Here is a 25,811-nt window from a genome sequence, read left to right on the forward strand (position 1 = left end):
TGATACGCCACCCATTTTGATGAAGTTTTATGGAAGTACAGGGTTGATTTGAGGTCCTGGGCTGCTAAACTCGTACGGAGCATGCAGGAGAATTTTACCGAGAAAGTTCATATTTAGCGCTCTAAATAGCAACAATACAGCCCAATAATTTAGCGCGCTGCCCACCGTAGTGACTAAGTTTGCCTTGTTTAATGAAGCACTCTGCCACGTGTTTGATTGACAGCCCCTTGCGGACAAACTCTGACAAAAGCCTAATGTATAAACCCTGGCGCACTTTGGTTTAAGAGCCGAATAAAGACCCCCTATTATTCGAAAATAAATTCGGAGAATACTGACACAGCTTTCCATGTGGCCCTTGTGTTCCTATCGGAGGCTAAACCCCCCCAAAATACGCTTGATCAATTGATCGCCATAAGAGAATCAATGCAGCTCGGATGCAGCTGACTAATGATGGTCCATCCCAAGCGCCCCTGAGCTCACGGATTGAGCTTCCGGAGGCGCAAGAACTGTCCCTTGATACACAGCGTCAATGACGATGTCAATAAGAAGCACTCATGGAATAGGCCTTTGTTCTGTATGGCAACAGTTGCCCAGCAATCATCACAACAAAAACCATTTGGTGGAGTTTGCGATATATTACAATTGAATAAAATATAGCACTCGTGGTGAAAAGCAGCGCAAAGTACATGGACGCAGAGAAGAAACACACGGACGAACACTGAATCGCAGTTTACGCTTTACATGAACTCATATTCATATACATATGTCATCGCAAAATCCGGATGAATTAAATAAGACAAACATCACCCCTACGAGGAACCGCTATCAACATACGACCATGCTACCAGATATACACCAGGTGTCTTATTTATCGTATACCAGCCGCGATAGCTTAGTGGCTGTAGCATTGAACCGGCAACCTCGAGGTCTTCGGTTCGCTCCCGTCTGTGGGCGCCAGGTTTTGACAGGGCAAAATGAAAAAGAAACAACGGCAACTCATGTACTTAGGTTTAGGTGCTCCCTAAGTATCCCAGGTAGTCAAATTTAGTCCGCAATGCACCAACTAGGAATGCCTCTACTCAGGTCGTGGGTCTAGCACATAAAACCAAGAATTTTTAAAAAAATTTTCGAGACTATACAAGATTTCTAAAAAAATTGCATCTGGGATATTTCAAAATTGAAATTTTTTCTAGCTGGACTACTCGAAGTGGTAGTAGAAAATTCCTTTCGATTTCACGTACGAATAATGTCCGCCTCTTCGAATAATCAAGCTCAAGGACTACAATTGTGCCATCTGCCTCGGCATCTTTAAAAACTTCGGTATAGCCTAAATAAATTGAACGCGGATTTCACTCGCTTTCGGAGATTTCCTCCTCGGAAATATTCTTTCTCCCCGTTCCTCCTCCCTGACTCACTGTGCAAGCTGGTTAATTTCTTTTTAACGAGATAGCGTTTAGGGCCCCGTGTCGCAGAAAATCAGGCGTCGGCAACCGGCGTGTGATCGCGGGTGGCGGAAAAAATCATCCAACCACATCAACCGCTCAGGCCCTCCACGTATTGCAAGGTTTTGGTGAACAAAAATTGAATTTCTCACAGTGAAATCCGTCAGAAAAATGGTAAAGTACGACTTAACAATCCGACGGCGAATGCGACGCCGAATAGTAAACCAACCGGCGTCGAATTGTAATTTGAATGTACGAGAAAACCTAATTCTGCTACGAGGAAACTCAAACATTTCTACCAGACCTGCGCACGTCGGGGCAATAACAAACAATTCACAAAATAATAAAAAAAAGGCGCTAGGGCCATCACATTTTAATATAAGACCACTTATATTGCCCCAGGAAAAACGTCTGTCCAGCAATGCATTTCAGTTTAAAAGTCAAGCCGACTTTCAGGAGATCGACGTAAGCTTGGTCTTTGCAAGCTGGCCTTCCCATATTCAGTGTTGCAGTGAATGAAGCCTACTTGCCGTTTGCCAACGATGCGATGCGAACGGGTCCCAATAACGCTATCGCGTTCTACTTAAAGGCTAAGCTTAAGCGTCCTCCAAGTTTTTTTTTCGCGATATCCCGCTTTATTATTCACTCTGGGTTTATTTTCATGATTGTTTAGTCGCTCCTTTCCCTTTTCTCTTTCTTCCGGACTTTTTTTCATTGGCTTCTATCACTCCTTTACTCTCTCTGTCGGTTTCTTGATACTTTCTACTTTCTTGCTAGTTAAATACATCAACCCTTTCGTATCCCCATGTTTCTTTCATGTTAGCTTTCCTTAGTATCATCTTGATTCATTCTATAATTTTCCTATCTTCGTACATGTACTCGATAAACGGGTGGCCGTGCATAGATTGAGGCTCTATTTTTCTATGTTTCCCGGAAAAACATAAATACAACCGAAAAAAAAAACAAGAATTGGCTGCCATTTTTACGTGCATTTTATTCATTAAATGTACCTTTGCCGTCATCCTTTCGTCCCTCTGGCTATGCACATAGTTTCGTCTTCTCGTTTATCACTAAGCTTTCTGCTTTTTTGTTCCGGCGTCCCCGCAGGGGCGTCTGCGCAAGCAGGCGTTTGGTGAGTTGCGCCACCACGTACCCGAGCACACGAGGGTTGGACCCTCCCGCGTGTAGCCGTGCGCGGCTTAGCCGTGTCCGGGGAAAGGGGGATCCTGGGAGTTGAGCCGATGCCGGGTGCTTGGACCTTTACGGCCCCCCGGCGGAGGCAACACACTCCTTTGGCCTCTGCTTCACGTAGACGGCACCCTCGGACTGACCCACCCGGGGGAAATCGGCAGTCGCCCTTTCCTGTCCTCCTCCTCTATCTTCGTCTTTCTCTCTGACTTTCAATCTTTCCTGTCTCCTACTCGCTTCCTTTTACTTCTGATTTTCTGGGCGGCAAGGGTTAACCTTGTGTGGGTAGCCAACCTTGGGTATTCCATATTTGGTTATAGTAGTGACGTACAGCTGGCGTCTGCAGGTCTTGTGTTCACAGGCCCTGCAGCGTCCCCTTGTTGGGCTCCATGGTGGGTGGCTGGCGTTGCTGCCGAAAACCCGGATATTCTTATGGCTAGCCCTTTTCCACCACTCCCTGATCGCCGTCAAAAAAGAGGGCGCACCGAAGATGTATTCCAGTTCTTTGGACGTCAAAGACAAGATTTCCCACGATTTCATGTCATCCACTCAGAAAAACCAGAAAAACAAGTTCGAACAATCTCCCCTTTTCTTGTTTCGAAATCTCTAACTCAGGCTCTAGGACCAGGCTATAAGGCAACGAGGATGGCAAGCGGTGATCTCCTCTTGGAGCTCCACGATCGCAAACAATATGAAAAGCTGCCGAATCTAGTGTCCTTTGGGGACGTCCAAGTAACAGTAACTCAGCACCGTACTATGAACACCACCCGCGGAGTTGTTTCAGACGAAGATTTGATGGAGCTGACTGAGGCTGAACTCTTGGAGGGCTTCAGTGAGCAGAATGTCATCAATGTTAAACGGATTAAGATGAGACGAGACGGCAAGGAAATTCAGACTAAGCACCTTGTGCTCACTTTTGGTTCATGTGATCTGCCCGACTCCATCGAGGCCGGGTACATTAAACTTCGTGTTAGACCATACGTGCCAAATCCCCTCAGATGTTTCAAATGCCAGAGATTCGGCCACAGTTCGCAAAACTGCCGAGGCCGCCAAACTTGTGCGAAATGCAGTGCACACGAACACACTTCTGAATCTTGTGAAAACTCTCTCCACTGTGTAAACTGTGATGGGGAACATGCCGCATACTCGCGGTCCTGCCCATCCTGGAAAAAAGAAAAGGAAATTGTTACAATTAAAGTCAAACAAAACATTTCGTTTAAAGAGGCACGAAGGCAGGTGTCCTACCTGCCAAAAACCAGCTTTGCCGAAGTGGTGCGTCAGGGGGCTGCGCCACAACGGCTTTCGGCGGCTGTCTGGCACACGCGTAGTGAGCCAGCGGTGACGCCATCCGCCCCCTCGGCGGCTGCAGCTAGTGCTGCTCCGCCGTCTCAGAAAAAGGGGCCATCGACCTCCGGGCTGGTGGCCTCCAGGGTCTCGTCCCTCGAGACGAGGCCTTCAACACGAACAAACCGCTCTCAAGAGCGGGTGTCCAGCGCGCCGCAAGAGCCGATGGACACATCTTCTAGCCAGACGGCGCAGCCAGCGCCTAAGGAGCGGCGAGAATCTCTCGACCGCTCCAAAAAAGAGAAACCCCGCATTACAGGGCCTCTAAAGGGTTCTGTAAGCTAACTTTCTTGTCCTAAACACACAGCACAACACTCCTTTTAATATGGGCACTCAAATAGTTCACTGGAACGTCAGAGGTCTCCTCCAAAATCTTGATGACGTTAAAGAACTCCTCCGCAAGTTTAGTCCCAGGGTGCTGTGTGTTCAGGAAACACACCTCAAACATACACAAACAAATTTCCTCACACAGTATGCTATTTTTCGCAAAGACCGCGATGACACTGTTGTGTCATCCGGTGGTGTTGCTATTATAGTTGACAGAGGTGTTGCCTGTCGGGAAATAAAACTTCGTACGCCCCTGGAGGCAGTTGCTATCCAAGGTGTGCTGTTTGACAAGCTAGTCACTATCAGTTCTATATACATCCCTCCAAGTTATCAAATTAATAAAACCGAATTTCAAAACTACATAGATGAACTTCCGGCTCCATACATAGTTGTCGGAGATTTAAACGCACATAACTCATTGTGGGGAGACTCTCGTTGCGATGCGAGAGGTCGCCTAATCGAAAACTTTCTCTTTTCCTCAGGAGCATGTATACTTAACAAGAAAGAGCCAACATACTACAGTGTGGCGCATAATACATACTCCTCCATAGATTTAACTATAGCATCGAGCACACTAATGCCGTACCTAGAGTGGTCCGTTCTCAAGAACCCTTTTGGGAGCGACCACTTCCCTATTATATTAAACTTAACAAAACAAGATATATGCTCACCACACATTCCCCGATGGAAGGTTGACACGGGTAACTGGGAACTTTTCCGGGAACTTACATATCTAACCACGGATGATATTTCCTCCTTTAATATAGAAGACGCTGTGGCCTATATAACTGCCTTTATAATTGACGCTGCCACGAAATGCATCCGTCAAACTAACGGACTTGCGAATAAACGTCGCATTCCGTGGTGGAATGAAGAATGTAAACAAGCCCGGAAAAATCAAAACAAGGCTTGGGTACGACTTCGCGACTCACCAACTGCCGAAAACTTGATTACTTTCAAACAAATAAAGTCCCAGGGTAGAAGAACGCGTCGACGAGCTAAAAGGGAGAGTTGGGAAAAGTACATCTCCGGTATAAATTCTTACACTGATGAGACAAAAGTGTGGAATAGAGTAAATAAATTAAAAGGCCGGGAGGTACACCCACTCCCCTTAGTCAGTACCCAAGGTGAGAGCCTGGAAGACCAGGCAGACTGTCTGGGCGAACACTTCGAACATGTATCCAGTGCGTCCCATTACACAAAAACATTTCTGAGGATCAAAGAACGCGAAGAGCGCCAGCCCCTTAAACGTAAAGAATCATCGAGTGAGGCCTACAACTATCCATTTACTTTAACTGAACTTAAGGCATCCCTCGCTTGCTGCAATAACTCGGCGCCAGGTGGTGATCGTGTCATATATGAAATGATTAAGTACGTACATCCTGAAACTCTGAAAACACTCCTGTATCTTTTCAATGCCATGTGGGCGGATGGGTATATCCCGTCTTCGTGGAAGGAAGCTATAGTCATCCCCGTGCTTAAACAAGGCAAAGACCCATCCCTAGCCAGCAGCTATAGGCCAATAGCGCTAACAAGCTGCCTGTGCAAACTATTTGAAAAAATGATAAACAGGCGCTTAATCTGTTTCCTTGAATATAACAAACTACTAGACCCCTTGCAATGTGGTTTCAGGGAAGGTATGTCCACAACAGACCACCTTGTTCGCATTGAGTCTTATATCAGGGATGCTTTTATACATAAGCAGTTCTGCCTCTCAGTGTTTCTCGACCTAGAAAAAGCTTACGACACGACATGGCGCTACGGCATTCTCCGAGATCTCTCGGCGATGGGTGTCCGTGGCAACATGTTAAATACAATCGAAAGTTACCTATCTAATCGCACATTCCGCGTAAGAGTGGGCAACGCTTTGTCTAAGTCATTCACCCAAGAGACCGGTGTGCCACAGGGAGGCGTGCTTAGTTGCACACTATTTATTGTAAAAATGAATTCCCTGCACAAAGTCATTCCACGCACAATGTTTTATTCAATTTATGTCGACGATGTGCAAATAGCCTTCAAGTCATGCAATATTGCCATCTGCGAACGACAAGTGCAGCTTGGAATAAACAAATTGTCCGAATGGGCAGACGAAAATGGTTTCAAAGTAAATGCCCAGAAGAGCACTTGCGTACTCTTTACTAACAAGAGAGGCGTAACACCAGTCCCAAGTATTGCAATCAAAGGAGATGCACTCTCTGTGAGCAGCGAGCACAAGTTTTTAGGAATCATTTTAGATTGTAAACTCACATTTATTCCCCATCTTAAGCATCTGAGGGCAAAATGCCTGAAGACAATGAACCTTTTAAAGCTTTTGTCGCGTACGACTTGGGGTAGTGATCGAAAGTGTTTGCTTAACTTGTATAAAAGTCTTGTCCTCTCACGCCTTGATTACGGGTCAATAATTTACAATTCTGCAACGCCAAGTGCGTTAAAAATCCTAGACCCCGTCCACCATCTGGGTATCCGCCTTGCGACCGGTGCTTTCAGGACAAGTCCAATCCAGAGCCTCTATGTAGAGTCAAATCAGTGGTCACTTCATTTGCAGCGGTCATACAGCAGTTTTACATATTTTCTGAAAGTACAAGCAAACAATGAACATCCCTCTTATTCAACTATAAATGACGTGACCGCTGCCACACTCTTCCATAATCGACCTGCAGCGAGAAAGCCGTTCTCTTTGCGTGTGAAGAATCTTAGTGAGGAAATGGGTGTTCCGCTGCTTGAACAATGTCCTATGGCTCCAGCGAAACTGTTGCCGCCGTGGCACTGGCAACTCGTAGAGTGTGACACATCGTTCGTAGAGGTCACTAAACACGCGCCAGAGGCACACATTAGAATGCATTTCTTAGAACTCCAATCTAAATACTCGTGTACAGAGTTTTACACAGACGCTTCCAAGTCACGTGCCGGGGTATCTTATGCAGCCGTCGGCCCATCCTTTTCGGAATCCGGTGTACTCCACCCGGAAACGAGTATCTTTACGGCTGAGGCCTATGCACTATTGTCGGCTGTGAATCATATAAGGGCATCAAAACTTCAAAAAGCAATTATATTTACAGACTCCCTAAGCGTGGTGAAAGCTCTGATGTCACTCTGCAAAAACAAAAATCCTGTACTTACTGAGCTCTATTCCAGTTTATGCAGAGCGTATATATCTAACCAGCATGTGACTATATGCTGGGTGCCTGGCCATAGAGGCATTGAGGGTAATGTGCTTGTAGACCAGTTGGCCACATCAACTACATCGCAAGCTATTAATCCTGCGGCTACTATTCCTCCCGCAGATCTGAAGCCTTTTCTGCGAAGAAAACTCCGCGACCACTGGCAGCGCTTGTGGGACGCTGAAACAAATAATAAGCTTCACTTAATTAAGCCGCAGTTAGGTTTCTGGTCACCCGCAACGAAAACACGACGAACTGATGTCCTGTTCTGTCGTCTAAGAATAGGACACACATACGGTACTCACAATTTTCTGTTGAATGGAAATGATCCTCCAACCTGTGGTAGATGTAGTGAGAGGCTGACCGTCCTCCATGTCCTCGTTGAGTGCCGGGAAGCCGAAACAGAAAGAAAGAAATATTTTCCACAAGCGTACCGATATCATGTCCCGCTTCACCCCATTATGTTTCTTGGCGAAGAACCGATTTTTAATGCCAAAGCAGTCGTCGATTTTTTGAACGATGTGGTCCTGCATGTTATTTGCCCAACTAGTTCGTAGCACATCCTCTCTCCAGAGGATGCCGCTGTGATAGTTTTTTATAGCACATGCCTCCAGGCCCTTGTGGTTCAAGGGCTCTGTTTAGGCAGTAGTGCTTCTTGCCAATTACTGCATCTCAAATATTTTAAATATCGTGTCATTACCTCTCAATGCATTCTTCATTTCATAGTACACCTCATGTCATTGGCATGATTTTAGTACATGTATATTTTACGCACTTTACAGCGATTATTTTTAGGCCCTTTTACAGCCACGCTTCATCTACTTCTCAAAATTCATCGCTCCACTGCACACTCACAAACACTGGCATGGCGCTCTTTGGCCATAACTGGCCCTTGCGCCATAAAACACCACACATCATCATTTTTGTTCCGGCGTTATTTCTGTGTATTTTTTCCGCACTCCGTCGTTCCTATCTGATTTATTTGCGCTTTCTTTTTCATTATGCTTCTTCGTTGTTCACAATCTTATTTTCTCCATTTTCAGTGTTATCATTTCGTGTGTCTAATAATTTCCTAAAAATTTTTTCAAGCAGCCAAATTAAGTTTCAGCTGAGTAGCAGGGTTGCCAAATTAAGCGAAGGATGCTTATTGTTATGCTACCTTCTCTCCCTGTTTCTTTACCGACCGGTAGAAGGCAGCACTTTCTTTAGTTGTTCAGAATATAATAGCAAAAAAAGTAACCGCTGCCACTTTTACGTAACTTTCATTCACTGAATGTTCCTTTCCTTTCATCATTTTATTCGCCCTTCTGGCTATTCAAAACTCTATTTGCATTCAAAAGTGTGCTTAGGTTTTTTTTTTTTGCTTTTTTTGTAATTCGTAAACTCCGTATTTCCTGTATCCATTATTTTCGCCATTCCTTTATCCTTACGCACCTTTGTTTCTTATGTCCCATTTTTTTTTCACTGATCTCATTCGACTCTACTTTTTTCGTTCCGTCAGCCAGGCTAAATTTGTGCTGGACAGCCAGTGCCTCAAAATCTGTGCACCCAGCACGCGGGATATTACGGTACCTGCGCACCTGACTTCTCTACCGACCGACAGATGGCGGCACATTCTGGAGCCCACACGGGACCCCTCGACCGCGAACGCTGCGCCAGCGCCTCTCCTCCGCAGTCGATGCGCAGTGCCGCCAGGGGTGCTCCGTTTCGTCGTCTCAGGCAGATTCTCCTCGTACGTTTTCCAGTTCCAGATCAGACGCTCCACCGCTAGCTCGTTTGGCGCTCACGGTTAAGCACGGTTACGAACGCGCAAGAATTCTGTCTCCTCTCTATCACGCCGTGTGCCCTCCTCTCAGTCTGAATCTTTTGCTCTATTCCAACATTGTGCCTGAATCTTCGTGTCCAAGTTTTAGGCATCACAGTTCCTGTCGGTGAAGAAGTGCAGAACCCTAGAGATGTAGTTTCAGCGGAACTAGCGTATCAACACGCGATTCACCGAACGGTCGCAGCACCTTGTCAGCGGCCCATGTAATGTGTAGACGATGAGAGGGAGAATGATGGCGTTTCGATAAATGTACGGGTAGTTTCAGGATAATTCCATGTTGTTATTAATCTTCTTTTTTTCCTTTTCTTCTTAACTGTTAAACAGGCCGCAGTTTAAGCAGTTGGCGTGCAGAGCATGCGGCCGCTGCTCGCATCCGCAAACGGAGGCAGGTCAACGTCGCCGTCTCGTATTTGTCGACTACTTGACCGTCGAAGCATCACACCGTTTGCACAGACGTACCGCGGATTATGAGGTTATGTCGGCGAGAGCGTCGATGGTCGCGAGTGGAAATACACCTGGACACACTCTGGTGGCCGTGAGTAATACGCTGCACGTGCTTCGGAAGTGCCGAATCGTCCTTCGTGTTTCCAGTTTCACGGTGTGTGTGTATTTCATTGACTACAGAGGGTCGTTCAAGAGCATATGTGGACCCAGAGTGCGATATCGGCGTAAGGTGTTTTAACTATTACAAACTTTGTTGTGCGACACTTAACAATAGCTATAGGAGGCTGCTTGGGCGGAGGCGCAGTAATGACCTTGCTCCAGTCATACCTGGAATCTTTTGGAGATGCGTCCCCCAGGACAACGGGTGCAACGGGAATATTAGGTCAATCGAACGTCGAGCGGGAAAGGTGCCGTCAAGACGAAGGGTGCAAAGTTCGCCGAAGCAAAGCAGCGTGCGGTGCAGGCCGAGTGCACGCGTTGACCGACTCGTTTTACTGTCACATTGCCCCAGCAAAAGCGGCGGAACGCTGTCAACTGGGTCGACGCCAAAGTACCGGCGTCCGTCGACGACAGTGTTGGACGGAAATGGTGTCCCACCAGTGTCGCGTGGGTCTCCGCTGTGTGTGCCGGTGTCGTGGCTGTGCTGTCTTACATGAACTCTCTTGATGCTGATTTCAGGGCACGACGACATGGTGGCGGTGGTGGGGACCCAACTCCGATGTCACCGGTGACAACAGACCACACGCGTTGTCGTCATGGTCGTCGCTTTGGATCAACGAGTTCTGGGGGCGACCGATCGATGGTCGATCGCCGGAGCCATATGTCGTACCTGACGCCTCACAGTGCTCAGTTCCAGGTGAAAACGTGCTCTCAGAAATATCAGAGAGTAAAATTTTGTTTGCATTGGCCTGTTAGTGCTTTGAAAGCTGGTCTATAGTAGAACAAAGAATCGGCAGCAAGGCTATGCTGAGATGAGACAGTGCTTCTTGCCGTCACGATTAGTTTCGCCATTGATTTAATCATAGCCGGTGTGACTTTATCACGAAACCGATTAACCAACCCGTTTAAGTATTGAGATCCCTTCTACTTGAATACAGAAGTTTATTAGCACATTCATTGTGCATACAATTATATTGTGTATATCGCTGTGTACTCATTGTGTATACAGTGTATACCATTGCAAGGCGAAAATGAAACAATTAGATCAGAAAGCTACCGCATACACGCACATTCTAGAATACACAGTGTTGTGAACAAACATGAAGTGCTACAAGCTATTCATTACTTAATCATATATAAGGGTAGATATAAGCACCCTACCCAACGCCAACCAACGTACGTGACTGCCTGAAGAAAAAGGAGCCCCATTTGCATTTCTCATATGAGCAAGAAAGCTCTATGCCTACCGAGTGACCGGGTCACATAGTTTGCAATAGTGTGGGCCAAAGTGCTTAAATGAAGAACCTTGACATTTTTCAGATCTCCATCGCCTAGTGAGCATGATAATATTTACATCGAAGAGCTTTTATGTAATGTTAAATTTTGTCCGCTAACTGTCGGCTGATTGAGCACTGGCCGAGTTGAAAATATAGGTGCCAGGGTGGATACTTGCAGCATGCCTCTTTAATTTCGTTCAAAGCAGTGGCACGCGTGTGATATCCTTCGTAGAGGCAACAGCGCGACTAAAGTTCACTTAATTGGTTTCCTGTACTTAGCACGCAGGCTCACTGTTTCAGCGTTGATGTATGGCCGATTATTTCTTTCTACTATACACCAGCTTTCAAAACAGCACCGCACCAATGTGAACAAAGATTTCTATTTGTGAGCGCATGTTCTCAGCTGAAGGTGAGCACTGTGAGGGACCGGTATGACTCGTGGCTCCTGGGATCGGCTATCGGTCGACCCAAGAAATCGTTCATTCAAAGCGACGACGACGACGCGTGTCGTCTACTCTCACCGGTGACATCGGGGTTCCCCATCACCGCCACCATATCGTCATGCATGAAATCTCCATCCACCCATGCAGGAACAGCACCGGCACACATGACGGGTATCCACGCGGCACCGGTCAAACACTACTTCCGTCCAACACCGTAGTCCACACACGTCGGTACTTTAGCGCCGACAAAGTCGCGTTGCTCTTGCTGGTGTTGCTGCGGATGGTGGCGTCGACGGTAGTGGGGTGATGTTCGCCGCTGCTTCCCTACTGTAACTCTACTTGTAGTAGCTTCTGCCCTCGAAGGATGTTCAAAGTAAGTACGCGTCTTCGCCCCTGCGGAAGCGCGCATGACACTAAGTGAACCGATCAACGCGCGCACCATGCCTGCACCGGACGCTGCTTTGCTTCGGTGAACTTTGCACCATTATTCTTGACGGCAGCTTTTCCGCTCGCCATTCGATTGACTTAATAGTCTCGTTTCACCCGCTGTCGTAGGGGACGGATCTCCAAAAAGGCTCCAGGTATGCGTGGAGGAAGGTCGATCCTATAGCCATTGTAAAGTGTCACACAACAAACTCAGTTTGTAAAGGTTAAAACACATTACGCCGATATCGCACTCTGGGGCCATGTATTCTCTGTATTGCCTTGTCTAGGCAATACATGAGCCACTGAAAAAGTGCGCCGACCATTCGGTGCAGCGCATACTAGGACGTTAGTTACGCGGGAACTAAATCTCATGAGATCCGCACTCTTCTGCTGACCAGCCGTGAAGACGGTGAGACGTATAACTGTGACGCGAGAATTCCGCCGCAATGTTCGAATAAAGAAAAAGATTCAGGCTGAGAGCAGGGCACACGGCATGACAGAGCAGACAGAGGATTTGCGTGCGTGTGTGACCACGCGAGACCGTGCGCGAAGAGCGAGCGAGCGGTCGAGCGTCTGATCCAACATTGGCGAAAAGTACGAAGAGGAGCTGACTGATCCTGCGAAATGGAGGACTCCTGGCGGCACTGCCCATGCACTGTGGGGGAGAGGCGCTTGCGCGGCGTTGGCGTTCGAGTTGTCCAGCGAGGATTCCAGGAACTGCAGCCATATGCTGGCTGGTAGAGAAGTTGGGGGTGAAGGTACCGTAATAACCTGCTTGTGGGATGCTATGTCTTCGAGGTGTTGGCTGTCCACTTGAGATATAATATATACGTGGCGACTGGAGCAAAACAAGGGAAGGAAACAGTAGCAAAGAAGATGATGCCAACCCAAGGGAAGGAAATAGGAACGCGCCAAACAAATTACGGTAAGGAATAAAGGAAGGGCTAAAATAGACTAGGAAATATGCCTTGCCCAAATAAAAAGAAAGAAAAAAGGATAAATGGGAAAGAATAAAGCTTTATGAATATTCTGAGGCACGATATAAAATGTAGGAGAGAAGGAATATCCAATGAATGAAAGAAACGTAAAAGTCGCAGCCGTTTCTGCGTTCCTGATTGTATTTGTTATCAACCGCACTCAGCCAAGTGCTGCTATGTACCCGCCGGTAAAGGATTTGAAAGTCAGAGTGCCGTAAAAGCCGGCATCTTGCCCTGGCTTTGAAGAGCAGACTTTAAAGCTCAATAAAACGTAACCTGGCTGCTAAAAGGAATGTAGAAAGGAAAATAGTCACAAAAGTGAAATGACAGGAGAAAGGAGCGAAATAGGAATGCGAAGAGCCAATGAATTACGGAAGAAAGAAAAGGGTAAAATAAATAGAATAAGTGGTGAGTAGGCGCAAAAACTAGAGCACGGAATGTGCAATGATATATGAGAACGTGAAAATTATGTGAATAGCTTGAGGGACGAAAGGATTGTGGGAAAAGAACACTAATTTATAAAAGGTAGGTGCAAGCGGCATCCATCTATCTCTTATCAGCAATCCATTTATTGAGGCCTTGTACGAATAACATAGAAAAGTAGATGAAGGAATGAAGTAAAGAATGAATAAGGTAACGAAATGAAGTAAAGAGAGCGATATGAAAAGGTTAAGGCGCGAAACAAACTCCCAAGAAAGTAAAATAACTATACGGATCGGAAAGCTATCATAGAAGACAGAGAAATAAATCGTACAAGAGATAGAAAGGGTACAAGGATCGACTGCAACAAGTGACATAATTCGAGAGTGAAATTAGATGGAGATAAAGGGAGGAAAGAGAAATAAACTACAACGACAGACTGTTAAGAAGTCCGGCTTACTGAGGAAGTAAGTGAGGAGGGAAAGATTTTCAAAAGCGAAAATAATACCGTGCTTGGTTTAATGATATTCGCATTATTTGGAAACTTCCCCCACGTTGTGGCATGTTCGTCTGTCTGCCAATATCTAAACTCTTTCACGCCACTTGGGTCCCTTGTAGTTCGTGGCCTAATAGAGTAGAGGCAACCGAATTCGAAACCAACCGTCGGACAAACGTGTGTCCTTGGCACAAGGCCACAAGTTTGCACCTTTAGTGTTTTAGGGGGGGGGGGGGGGGGTTGCGAAACATTGCAGCAGCTCATGGCTTAAAAGCTGAATGTTCGAACCGCGTGGTTTGAACAAAGATGGCGTATCAGGTTTGAACTGCACTTGTTATATGAAGTTTACGTACTTGAGAAGACGTCTTTTACAACGAAGGTTTATATGGCTAGGCGAAACGAAGAAGCGTCTGTTGACCACCGAAAACTATCAATGTCAGCATTGGCTCGAGCGTCGTCGTCTTCTACCACAGCTGGCTGCAGTGCCGCTCATCATTCCAGCGTAGAATTTCACTTGTCTTCTGTCGTAGTAATGGGGAGGTCGCGTTTAAGGGGGTATGAGCCATTGCTTAAGGTCGTATGAGCCATTCATTGTCTTACATAACGAACAGATTTAATTTGAAGCAATTTAATTTCTAAGAATCGCAAGCGGCAACGGCGGGCTTATGGTGCTAACCACGCCGCCGAGCAAACTCGAGACATCGAACGCAACCGACAACGGCGGACACCAGGCATACCGTTCGTGACGTCGTTCTCTCCGTCGCAGCCGAACGTGGGTGTAACCTCATTAAGAAACACAAAGATGTAACCAATAGTTGAAAAATACTTTAATGATCCACCAGGATTAACCCAGTTATAAACACCGGGACTGCATGTTCCAGCTTCGCTGATTAACCATCTGTACGGAGTGCTTGGGTGGTGATTTTTGAAAGCTATCAACAAAATTTTTGTGTGCATATGAACTTTAGCTGCACCCTCATGTCGATACATTATCACTTTTACGCTTACTCAGTCAAGACAGCCCCGTCAACACTTGGAAAAAAAAAGTAGGACAAAAACAGTTTTAGAATCATTGAACCCAAAATGCACGTTATTGTTTCCGCTTAACTGATCGCGGCACATACGAAGCAATCCGCTGTATGGCAGACCCGCAAATGTTTACGCGCTCGAATGACACTTTTCACGGCTACGCAGAAAAAAAAAGACAATGACAATATAATTTATCTTTGTACCTTGCTCAACATGTCGCGGGGATTATTGCTCTCCGAGCTTTGTTATCATCGTTTTATTGACGCCTAAACCGCAATTTGGTGCTCGTAGCACCTCGAGCCTCGCTTAAGTTAAGAAACGAGTGGAAGTTAGCGGAAAAAGGAAAAATAAACAGTACTTCAAGGTGATATCTACATTGCTTCCCCGACCAAAGTAACCGAAAGAGAACCGGTTTGCCTCGGGTTAGAAGAAAGGAAACATGTTAGCTGTTTCGTCTCTCAAGTTTCTTTTTCAGAGAAGGATATTACGTTCAACATAACCGGGTGACAGCGTTTAGTAGGTGCTCTTCTTGACTATGAACGGCACTTTTTATGGGTATAAAAGGAAAAGTGCTCCGCACCGTATATCGTTCCATCTGAGCTCTAGTTAAACTCGAAGGGATCGCGTACAGCACATGTTATCTGTGAAAACGCTGATGAGCACATCACCGTGCGCCTCTGGTTTTTAAAACGTTGTTGTGGGTAGCTTGCTTGCCTTGTATTCGCCGACGCATTGCTGCTTTAGCAGAGCGCCAAAATACCTGATGATTTCTCGCTGCGCATTCTCCACTCGCCCCACCTTTGCACAATGTGTGCGGAGCGGCTGACGCAAGACCGTCTACGTTAAGCATCAAGAAGTAGAAATTACTACCCGCTCTTTTTGCTGAAGTCACGCCATCGCCCAAAATGGCATCCGTTCAACGGTGTGGACCTTTTACTAGCCGCTGGCTATGGGTCCAAGCAAAGTTTTGCGTACATTCTGTAGTGTAACAAAAACAACAAAGAACAATATTCAACTGGAACAATGGTTATAACAAACATGTAAGGTAAATTTTGGTAGTTAGGGCTGAAGCGTCCATAAAACAATCCTTATTTCAACAATTTAGTAACAATCAATGCCCTTAGAGCACCGTACTATCAATTGCGCACAACAGAGATGAATGTCTCTTTGACAGTCATTTCTAGAATGGGCGCAAGAGATCCTCACTCGTTAAAATCTCGCTTGGGTGACAAAAAAAAAAAGCAGCTGCTTGCTGTCTAGTCGCCAGTTTTCCAGAACGAACAATACGCCCTAAACACATCCCATCGGAAGACGATTTTGCTTACTCCCTAAACTATAAATACAGACAAATCCGATTAATTTCTTCTGGTGAGTTTTTCACTAAGCAAAGAAACGTCGGGGGATACTAACTAGGGAAATAAGAAAGCTGAGAGTGCGGTGATGTGCCTATAACGTCACAGAGAAAGGGTGACGCTCATCAGCCGCCATGATCCCGGTGCATCCTCTTCACAGGTTGACCGCCGAAAAACGGTAAAAACAGATACTCTGTCACACTGGCAGCAGATAAGCCCATGAGAAAGTCACGTAAAAAGAGAGATATAGAGAAAGCACAAAGAGAAATTCTGGCGCGCATCTGCCGCCTGAAAAGACGAGCGTCCATTACTGCACCCTTAGGAAGCAGTCGTCGATGGGAAACCGATCCCGGAAGCAACAAACGGCACTCACAAAGAGAGGAAGTGAAGGAGAGGACGTGCATTCGTCCGCGTTGAGAAACAAAGCAAAGATGCAACTGGGACGTTCCAAGCGTGGAGATTGCTTGGCTCCTCCCTTGGCTCCACTCTCCCACCCCGCCCCATGTTTGTTGCACTCACGCCTCCACTCTTCCGGCAGCCGCCGACATGGACCGTCAAGGCTAAGTGATGGAGAGGCGTCTTCGTGAACGCATTTGGGGCGCCCCTTTCTACACTGCCTCGGCCATCGAGGGTGCTGCTGAGCGGCTAACTGACGCGCCAGTGCAGCATCGTCCGCACCATACCCCACGGTGCCTGCCTATAGTGCGGCAAGGAATTGTCCTGCTTCCTAAAGTCCCGCGAGACTGTCAGCCATCGCTGCTTGCTTAATTACGTATGCCTCCACTGTGGTGTACCTCGTGGTGATTTGAAACCTGATCGCAGTTATACGCGGAGGCGGTAGTGACGTCTTTTCAAATGCTAGCCTTGACCTTAATTGCTGACATTTACTCGTCATTTAAAACATAATTATCATCCACGCGAGATGGCGTAGGCGTCTTTCTGGCCACCTGCCAAAACAAGTATCAATACTATTCAGTGATGTGCTTATTTGAAGCCACGTCCGTTTCGACGTGAATATGATAGTACCTCACGTTCAAGTATCATGAGCAACACTCTCTGATATTGCGTGAAGACGCTTACTCCTCATTTCCCCCCATAAAATCATCATCATTATCAGCTGGGACTCACTGCATCCATCAAGGTGACTAAGGCTCATAACTGCTCTTCGTCGTTATTCAGTTGACGTAATCAAGTCACCTGAGTCTGGAGTAGTCTCGTTTATTTATTCTCCAAACACGAGCAGGGCTTGACAAGACAGAGCTCCGTGATTTTTTGCGCATATATTTGCACACACGCCCGGACTGATGACAACTGCATTTTGCTTTTGCAGCATAGCAGCAAGTGTTAGGTGACGCGCATATATTCACAATATATTTTTATTCCGGGCACTACTTAGCTGCAGTATCGAGACTATACACAGGCTCGCTATACCACATGTGTACCAAGTAACTTGCGCAAAATTTAAAAATGTGCAAGTGCCACGCAGCTGGACAGAACCGAGATAATGTTGTTTGCCGTGGGTTAGAGCAAGTCAGACTATTTTTCGTAATATGCCTAATTACATATTTATTCATTAATTATTCATCAACTTCTGAAATATTACTTTCAGAGCAAAAATCGTCAATGAGGAAATTTTAGACCTTCCTGAAAAATTACCGATCCAGTTCTCTACTCAATACCTGCTGCATACAAAATTTTTCCAAGTACTCCTAGTCACATGGCATATTTTAGTGATTCGTGGGCTTTCTTTCAAGTTTGGAAAAACACTTATGTGGCTCCTATTCGGCGACAAAAAGCTGGACCGGAAACTTTTCAGGATGGTCCACAATTTTTATACTGACACTTGTGCTCTGAATATAATACACTAAACCCTTGGCCATGGACTATAGCCTGTTAATGGTTATACGCTAACAGTCTGTCGGTCTGTCGATGCTCTTCGTCATTCGTGATGTAGAACAGACATCTCGCCTATAGGGGATGTCCAAAACATGGCGTGCTTGACATATTTTTGGCTCGGCAATTATTTCCGGCGGATGCATTTACCTAAAGCATAGCAAAGCCGAATTTGCTGCTGGAAGAGTAGGTACAGCTTAATGACAGCCTAAAGGGCGCAAGGACATGGGCGTACTGCGTAGAAAAAAGTAAAAAGACAAAGGAAGCGCCTTTTATTTCGTGTGTCAGACGTTTTTTTAGCATAACGGGTTACGCATGCGTCACAATCATGAGGGGGGGGCATGCGTTACATTTATGAAGGGTGGGGGTTTTCTGTTGTCAAAAACCGACAACAGAAAAACAACGTTACAATGCTTTTCACAGGATAGCACCCAGGATAGCAAATTCCGTGTCTTATAACGAAAAAGACGTGCCGCTGACACACCTCCCTTCCATTTTCACGATGTGTAGGCTTTAAGGGCTTCTCTCGACTCCGCACCTTTCCTTTTGCCAGGAATCCCAGCATTCGCTAATCATGCCTCGCACCCACAGTTAATTGTATGCATGATCAAGTGCGATCCATCCGCTTTTCTTAAACTATGCGCATGCTACCTCATACTGTCATTGACGCAGCTCCCATTGTTTGACTCCGTTTTTACTGCCCGAGCATCGTGTGACACTCTTGTTTCTTGCGCTGCACTTCCGGTTCACCTCCTGAAAAGACCAGTGATGAAATTCAAGATAAATCAGTAAAAACCTGGGTAGCTTGCACTAGTGGCGCAAGGCTAATGGCACAGTGGAGCCGATCCATTTCTAGCTGGTCCAGGCTTAGTAATGCTAAGTTATACAAGTGTGACTCGTGGTCCGTGGCATCGGGGAACGCCTCGCGAAGCACTTGCAGTCCGAGCACACGTAGGGGAAGTGGGGCGAAAGCTATGCACAGTGTACGGTGGCGCGCAGCAGCTGACACGCCTGGATGACGTCACGGCGCATGCGCAGTGGCGCGCAGCTGGTGGGAGCTTGGCCGAGCCGCCGACAGGGATGCCTGCTGCTGCCATCGGACACCGCGAGCATTCGGCGCTAATGCGGGGAAGTGTGGATGGCGTCCTACAATTCGTTTCTCTCATTTTCTCTCTCCTGAGCACCCTCTCCCGAGCATAGCGCGCGACGCGCGCACTCTCTCATTTTATCATTATCTATCCGGAGCATAGCGCGTGACGCTAGGCGAGGTGGTTGCTAGGCAACGCAGTGGCAGGCAGCACGCATTACGGCCGGCTTGAACCGCTCCGCTCTTAAAAGAAATAGTACAGTAAAAAATCCATCGGTTTCACTATAGATATGATATCAGAGCACAAGTTTAGTTACAGGTTGAGTTACTGAAGTGTCTGGAATAATTAGAATTAATTAGAAATTACTGATTACCACACATCAAAGCACAGAATGGCGGACTTTAGAGACCCTTCACGTGAGCACAACTTTGGCGAAATTGCTGGAAAACCGAAAGAAGAAATTGGAAGTATTGACGTCACTAATGACGTAACACACAAGAAGGTGGCATGAAATTTAACCGGCTAATTAATGGAAAACAGTTGCCTGGTATAGACAACACCTGCCCAGCAAGGCGGATGGGACGTCACTGCCTCCTCTCTCGCTTCGCTCCCGGCGCGCACCTGCTGAATGTGCGCGCACGCTCGTTACATGCTCTGACGTCAGCACCGGAGAGGGAGAAGGTGCGCTTCGTGCGCTACTGGCTAGGGGGCTACGCCCCGTCGGGTGGTGTCCGCTGCGCTTCCTCCACGCCCTCCCTAGCTCCTTGCCCGCATATCGGGCCAGGGGAAAGAGGTTCGCTCGCTTGTTCCTCCGAGTACGGTTTGTGCGTAGCGTTCGCCATGGAGGCGGTCGACGAGGAAGCCGCTGGGTCTAGGAAAGCCTGCCCGCAAAAAGAAGAACTACAGACGATGGTCCTCCGTGTCAGTGTCGTTCTTTCAATGCATGCGCACACAAAGTTACCAAAAAGAACAGCAATGCCGAGGTGCAAGTGCCACTAAGAGACACATAGGCCAAGCATTAGGGTCGCTACCTTTTTTTTTTCTACGCCATACAATGCATGCGCATGTGTCTGCGCCCTTCAGGCTGTAATTCTGCGGGATCAGTTTCTGTTACTCCCAGGAAGCCGTTGTTGGAGTGGGCTGTAACAGATGCTTCCTGTACCAAATCGGCTGACTGTCTTGTTTGTGTCAGCGCCTTTAAAAGAAACCCTCTGACACTTATTCAAACAGAACTAATTGAGCTATTAAGTGTGGTCTAGTTATTGTTGTGTGAGTGTGTGCTATGAATCAATGCACCTTTTCACATCATAGGTGTCATCTGCCATATCGTACTCGGTTTATGGCCAGGTTAACATTTCCAGCGTCTGTAAAGAGTGCTTCTTTCTTTCCCTCTTAACGTCAATACGTTTTTCTGTATTTCTTGCTTTTGAGCCCTTGGAAAAAATAAGTACAGCCATTTTTGGATGGATTGAAATGAGTATGCCATTTGCTGGAGTGGCAAGAATGGCCCAACGCGTCACATTAGCTGAATATTTATGGCACAAACAACACTTTGTCCAACGCCATGCACCACCTTGCACGAATGAAGTATGAACAAATCAAGGTGGACGTGAACACGTACTTTTCACTTAAATTTTGCCACCTGCTGTGACGTCAGCAAGACTTCAGCTTGTGCGCATAATTTGGGTGATGCACCAACTTTGGAAAGTGGATGTAAGTTTGAAGTGTCCTGCTGTGTTATTATTCGAGAAGTATGTTCCGTGCTCTAGGGTTTCCCGACTGCGCTTCATTTGGACATGAAGAAACGTTCTTTTCTTTACGTATGAAGAAGAAGAAAAAGAACGTAAGCTTTATTATCAAATCAAGCAGATTTGAAGCATCCTTTTAGTGGGTCTTTGGCAGCCGCCACGGACGGTTCCGAGACCTTGTCTCGAAGCGGCTTCCTCGGCTCGCTGGACGGCCCAGAATGGGTACTGTCAGGTTCGAGCTGAGCAGTGTGGTCTTCCAACGCGAACGGAGGCTGGCAGTCGAAGAGATGGAGTTGTCGGCACTGCCCTAATTGTTTGTTATGTCCTGACATTTCCATAACATGTGATTACGTATGATTTACGTATGAAATATTCTTTTTTTTTCCTTGCTAGCTCGACAAGGCTGCAGCTGCATTATGCATGATAACCTGGCAGGTCCTTCTTCGTGTGCTTGAGGGACATCGAACCGTTGTGATTTCCGGCGATTAGAATGCGTTTGTATGAGCGCAAATGATCAAAACTGTTTTTTCTACCATCATTTCTCGCTACTGTTGAAGTATGAATCTAATGTGTTTACTTTTTCGTTTCCACGCTGTAGCTATGAGACATGTCCTAAATATCTGCAAAATCTTCCTGCGAACATTATGCAAAGCAAGGTCTCTCTGACTGTGACTTGCAAGCAGCGCATAATTTATTCTATGCAACAGCTAAGCGATAAACATGGAATGTTTTGCACATAGTGACTTTCGGCTTCCTCCAGAGCAGACACGACAGCCCTGGCCATGGGGAGCTGCGCTGTGCCAGAGATCTCGAGATATTCTCTAAGTGGGCTGGAACCATTGGCTTATGCGAGAAGCGCGGAAACAAGAAAGCATATGTTTGCATAAAACAAATGACGACTTTTCAACGACGCATAATATCTCAGTTACTGCCCACTGATACTGAAACAATGCCCAGTATATGTGCCTGCATGCATAATACTGCTATTGAAGTAGCTTCCTCGAGAAAAGGAGAAGCCGACCTCGGTGCTATGCTAACCCACAGAAGGCATTTTGTTCTATACCTAGTAAATCTGTGCAGCATTCTGAATAGCGGCCTTTGAAAGGAATCTACATGAACGGTCTTCGACGGCTCGACTTCTGTTCGCAGCGTTACTTTACTACGTATCCAACTGTCAAAAAATCAAATTAGCCCCTCTCTTCAAAGCCTTCACCCAATTACCATTGTGAGGCACCAAAGGTGACGTTATATTCGCGCTTTCGCAAAACAGTCAAGAACAACATCTGTTTCCCAGTCACACCGCTGACGTTTATTTAAGCAGTAGCAACGGATGTAAGACCGCTCGGAGAACAGAAACGCGAAAAGGGTGTTGCGAAATCTGCTGTCGAACGTTTCAAACGCGCCCGAAGTCGTCGACATTGTGAACACATTGATGACACCCAGTGCTTAGAGAATACAGTAACATAGGCTTGTGAATTTTGGTTTTGCGTGTGCACCAAAACAAACGTTATCTAAAGAAAACCTAATTGGAGAGCTGTACGCCAGCGAGGGAGCAAAAATACGTTTGCAAACTGCATAGAAAATTTTCGTTTTACATAAGCTGAGTACTCTGCCGATATCCTGCACGTGCAAAACTGCCAGCTAGCCTCGCGGAAGCTCTTACATGCTTGTGTGTGCAGGTGCAGGAAAAATGTTTGTGTGCATACTTTTGTGTGTGCGTGTTTGTGTACACTGTAAAAAATACCGTTAATTTTACGCCCAATATTATTTTAAAAATGCGGTGCCGCCATCATAACCGTAAACTACGGTATTATCACCGCATACCATGCCAGCGCGGCATCTCCTTTCGAGCGAGAGCCACATCGTCACCTACTGCGCCTGCGTGCGCCTCTCGTTTCCCGCCGCTGATTGTGTATGGAAAGCAGCGCTGCGGAGTTACCACTCCGGAATTGGAATGACTCCGGAATCATTCCAGATTTTCGTGACCCCGGAATGGAAAGGGAATGGCATGGCGACAACGCTTGGAGGAATGGAGTGAGAATGACATTAGGCGCCTCTTGCCCGGAATATAATGGGAATTTAATTACGTGTTTTTCCGAAAATGAAGCGCTTTATTTGTCTACGCACTCTTTTTTGTCAAAATATGCCGAAGGACCAACCAGCCCAGGTTCAAACGTTATTAAGTCAGAGCCTCGAATTTAACAATGAAGCAGTGTTAGAGCGAAAGCTGGATATGGCGAGGCGAAGCGTAAAACCGTTCGTCCCATATTTCGCTAAACGTCTCCATTGGGTGCGCCGTCAGTTACGTCGTTCTCTACGTCGCACCTAAGCGCGCGCACCATTGGCAGCGCCGTTAGTGACGTCGTTCTCTGCGTCGTACCTGCTCTGCCCACAGCGCCGGCTCCTCGGCTCGCCGTTGTCGCATGCGTTCTTTATCTCGAGTTAGCTCGGCGTCGTGGTTAGCAGCATCCGCCCGCCATTGGCGCTTGCGTTACACTAGAAACACAAACATGTAACCAATAATTCAGAAACGCTTCAATACAAGTCGGGATTAACCCGCTGCTAAACACCGGGGCCGCACGTTTCAGCTTCGCTGGTTAACCATCTGTACGGAGTGCCTGGGCGGTGTTTTTTTTTAATGGCTTGGCTGATTACAAGTAAGGTATACATTTTAAAGCAACGCGCCTACCACAATTCTGTCCTCATAGACTGAGTTGCTCCGAAGTTTGTCTCGATTCTTTGGGCATTCTCGGCTCTATGCCGGTGGTATCCGTCGTGCGGAACTACGGCGGCGGCCCTATAGGAATTAGTAGGGTAGTTGTACTGTAACAGGTATGTCACCAAACTTCTTCTCCTCGCGTAAGCTGTTGTGGGCTCATTCTAATAGCCGTTTCGGGTCGCGATGATGCCGCCGCCGGCGGCTCCTGCCACGTAACCGCTATTGCCGGAAACACGAAAAAAGTGCCGAATTCCCGCCGAGATCGAGCCCGCGCCTGCTGCGTGGGAGCCGGATACTTTACCATTGAACCACGCAAGCGCTTGCTATCGGGCCGCGGAAAATAGCCTTAATGCCAAGGCCAACAGACTGCCGCGAAGACCCTGTTGTGCGTGGTGTCCAAATTGGAGCTACTCTTGAGCCGCTCCACCAGCTTACGCTGTGATTGTGCTGCGTGTACTGCGCAGGCCTGCGACTTCTTTTCGCATTTACGGCGATAGCGGTTACGGGGCGGCAGCGGTGGCATCATCGCGACCCGAATCGGCTATTGAAATGAGCCCATAACAGCTTACGCTGTAAAATTCTGTTGACGGTAAAATATAACACGTGCAATAAAGGTCAGTAACCTGTATTGCCATCGGCTTCGTCTCTTCGAGAGGATACGACATGAAACCATGATATCACCGGCAAATCTCGGACAGTTAAAGTGTATAAGATAATGCGACAAATCCCCACTTTATCAGAAACAAGATTAATAAGGATTACACGCCGTGGAAGGTTATGACTATGGCGTAATGCCACTGGGTGTGATGCCGCTGGTCTGATGTCCACTGTGGCGGCCACTTTCGAATGTGGAACCGTTCTATCGCCTTTGCTATATAACCTCCCAATGAAGTCGCTACCACCCAAACTCGGCACGATACCCGGCCTACGACACCCTCTCTACGCCGACGACATTGACTCGAGACGACCATGGGCAAGACGACCGTGGGTCCAGCCTCCCCAGTTTCATCCCTTTTAAAACATTCATATGACACGTATGCCACATATACAATAATCTCATATCATAATTTCAGATCATATGTGTTCTCATATGATCATACGAGATTATTGAATATGTGGCCTACGTGATATATCAGATTATTTATAGGGATGTTCTCCCAGCAAGAAGTTTTAAATGCCCAACACGTCGACAGAGATTTTCTGCCCATAAAGAACTCACTTACGGATACAGGGAGCAATTTCAAGTTTGTTCCGCGCTAAATAACTTGCACCGTCGGCACTGAGTAAATAAGCAAGACGAACGCCACCTTCTAGTTATTCCTGGTTCCTTGCCCGGGATTTTACGTGTCATCTATTACACACCAGGAGAAGGCCACGTCGGCCATGGAGCCACTCTGTACACGGCAAAACAAACAGCGCTTTTGGTGGCCGAGATTGAACAGAACCATACGTCCATATGTCGCAAGCTGTGAGGTATAAAAAGAGGAACAATTTTGTGGTACACGCGTATGAATTGGAGAAACGGGTTCGTCGGCAAAACTGACAGGTGCTGTCAAGCTGTGCTTTCTTTCAGATGAAAAGCATACGCAGTCGTGGCCGAGTGTACGGAAGGAGGCGCGCAAGCACGGGCAGCGCTACAGGGAAGGACGAGGCAGCAGTAGGAAAGAGCAGCGCAAAGGGACCGGCGCTTTGCCTCTCTTGTGACCCGCCGTGGTTGCTCAGTGGCTATGGTGTTGGGCTGCTGAGCACGAGGTAGCGGGATCGAATCCCGGCCATGGCGGCCGCATTTCGATGGGGGCGAAATGCGAAAACACCCGTGTACTTAGATTTAGGTGCACGTTAAAGAACCCCAGGTGGTCCAAATTTCCGGAGTCCCCCACTACGGCGTGCCTCATAATCAGAGCTGGTTTTGGCACGTAAAACCCCATAATTTAATTTTTTTTGCCTCTCTTGTCTGTTCCTTACAGTTAGAATGTGGGGTCGGAGATAGCTGAAAGGGCCCAGGTCTGTTAATCAGTATAATGAGTTTTATTTCAGAGATTATTTGTTTTAC

This window comes from Dermacentor silvarum, chromosome 11 (assembly GCF_013339745.2).
Source record: "Dermacentor silvarum isolate Dsil-2018 chromosome 11, BIME_Dsil_1.4, whole genome shotgun sequence".
In the NCBI taxonomy this organism is placed as follows: Eukaryota; Metazoa; Arthropoda; class Arachnida; order Ixodida; family Ixodidae; genus Dermacentor; species Dermacentor silvarum.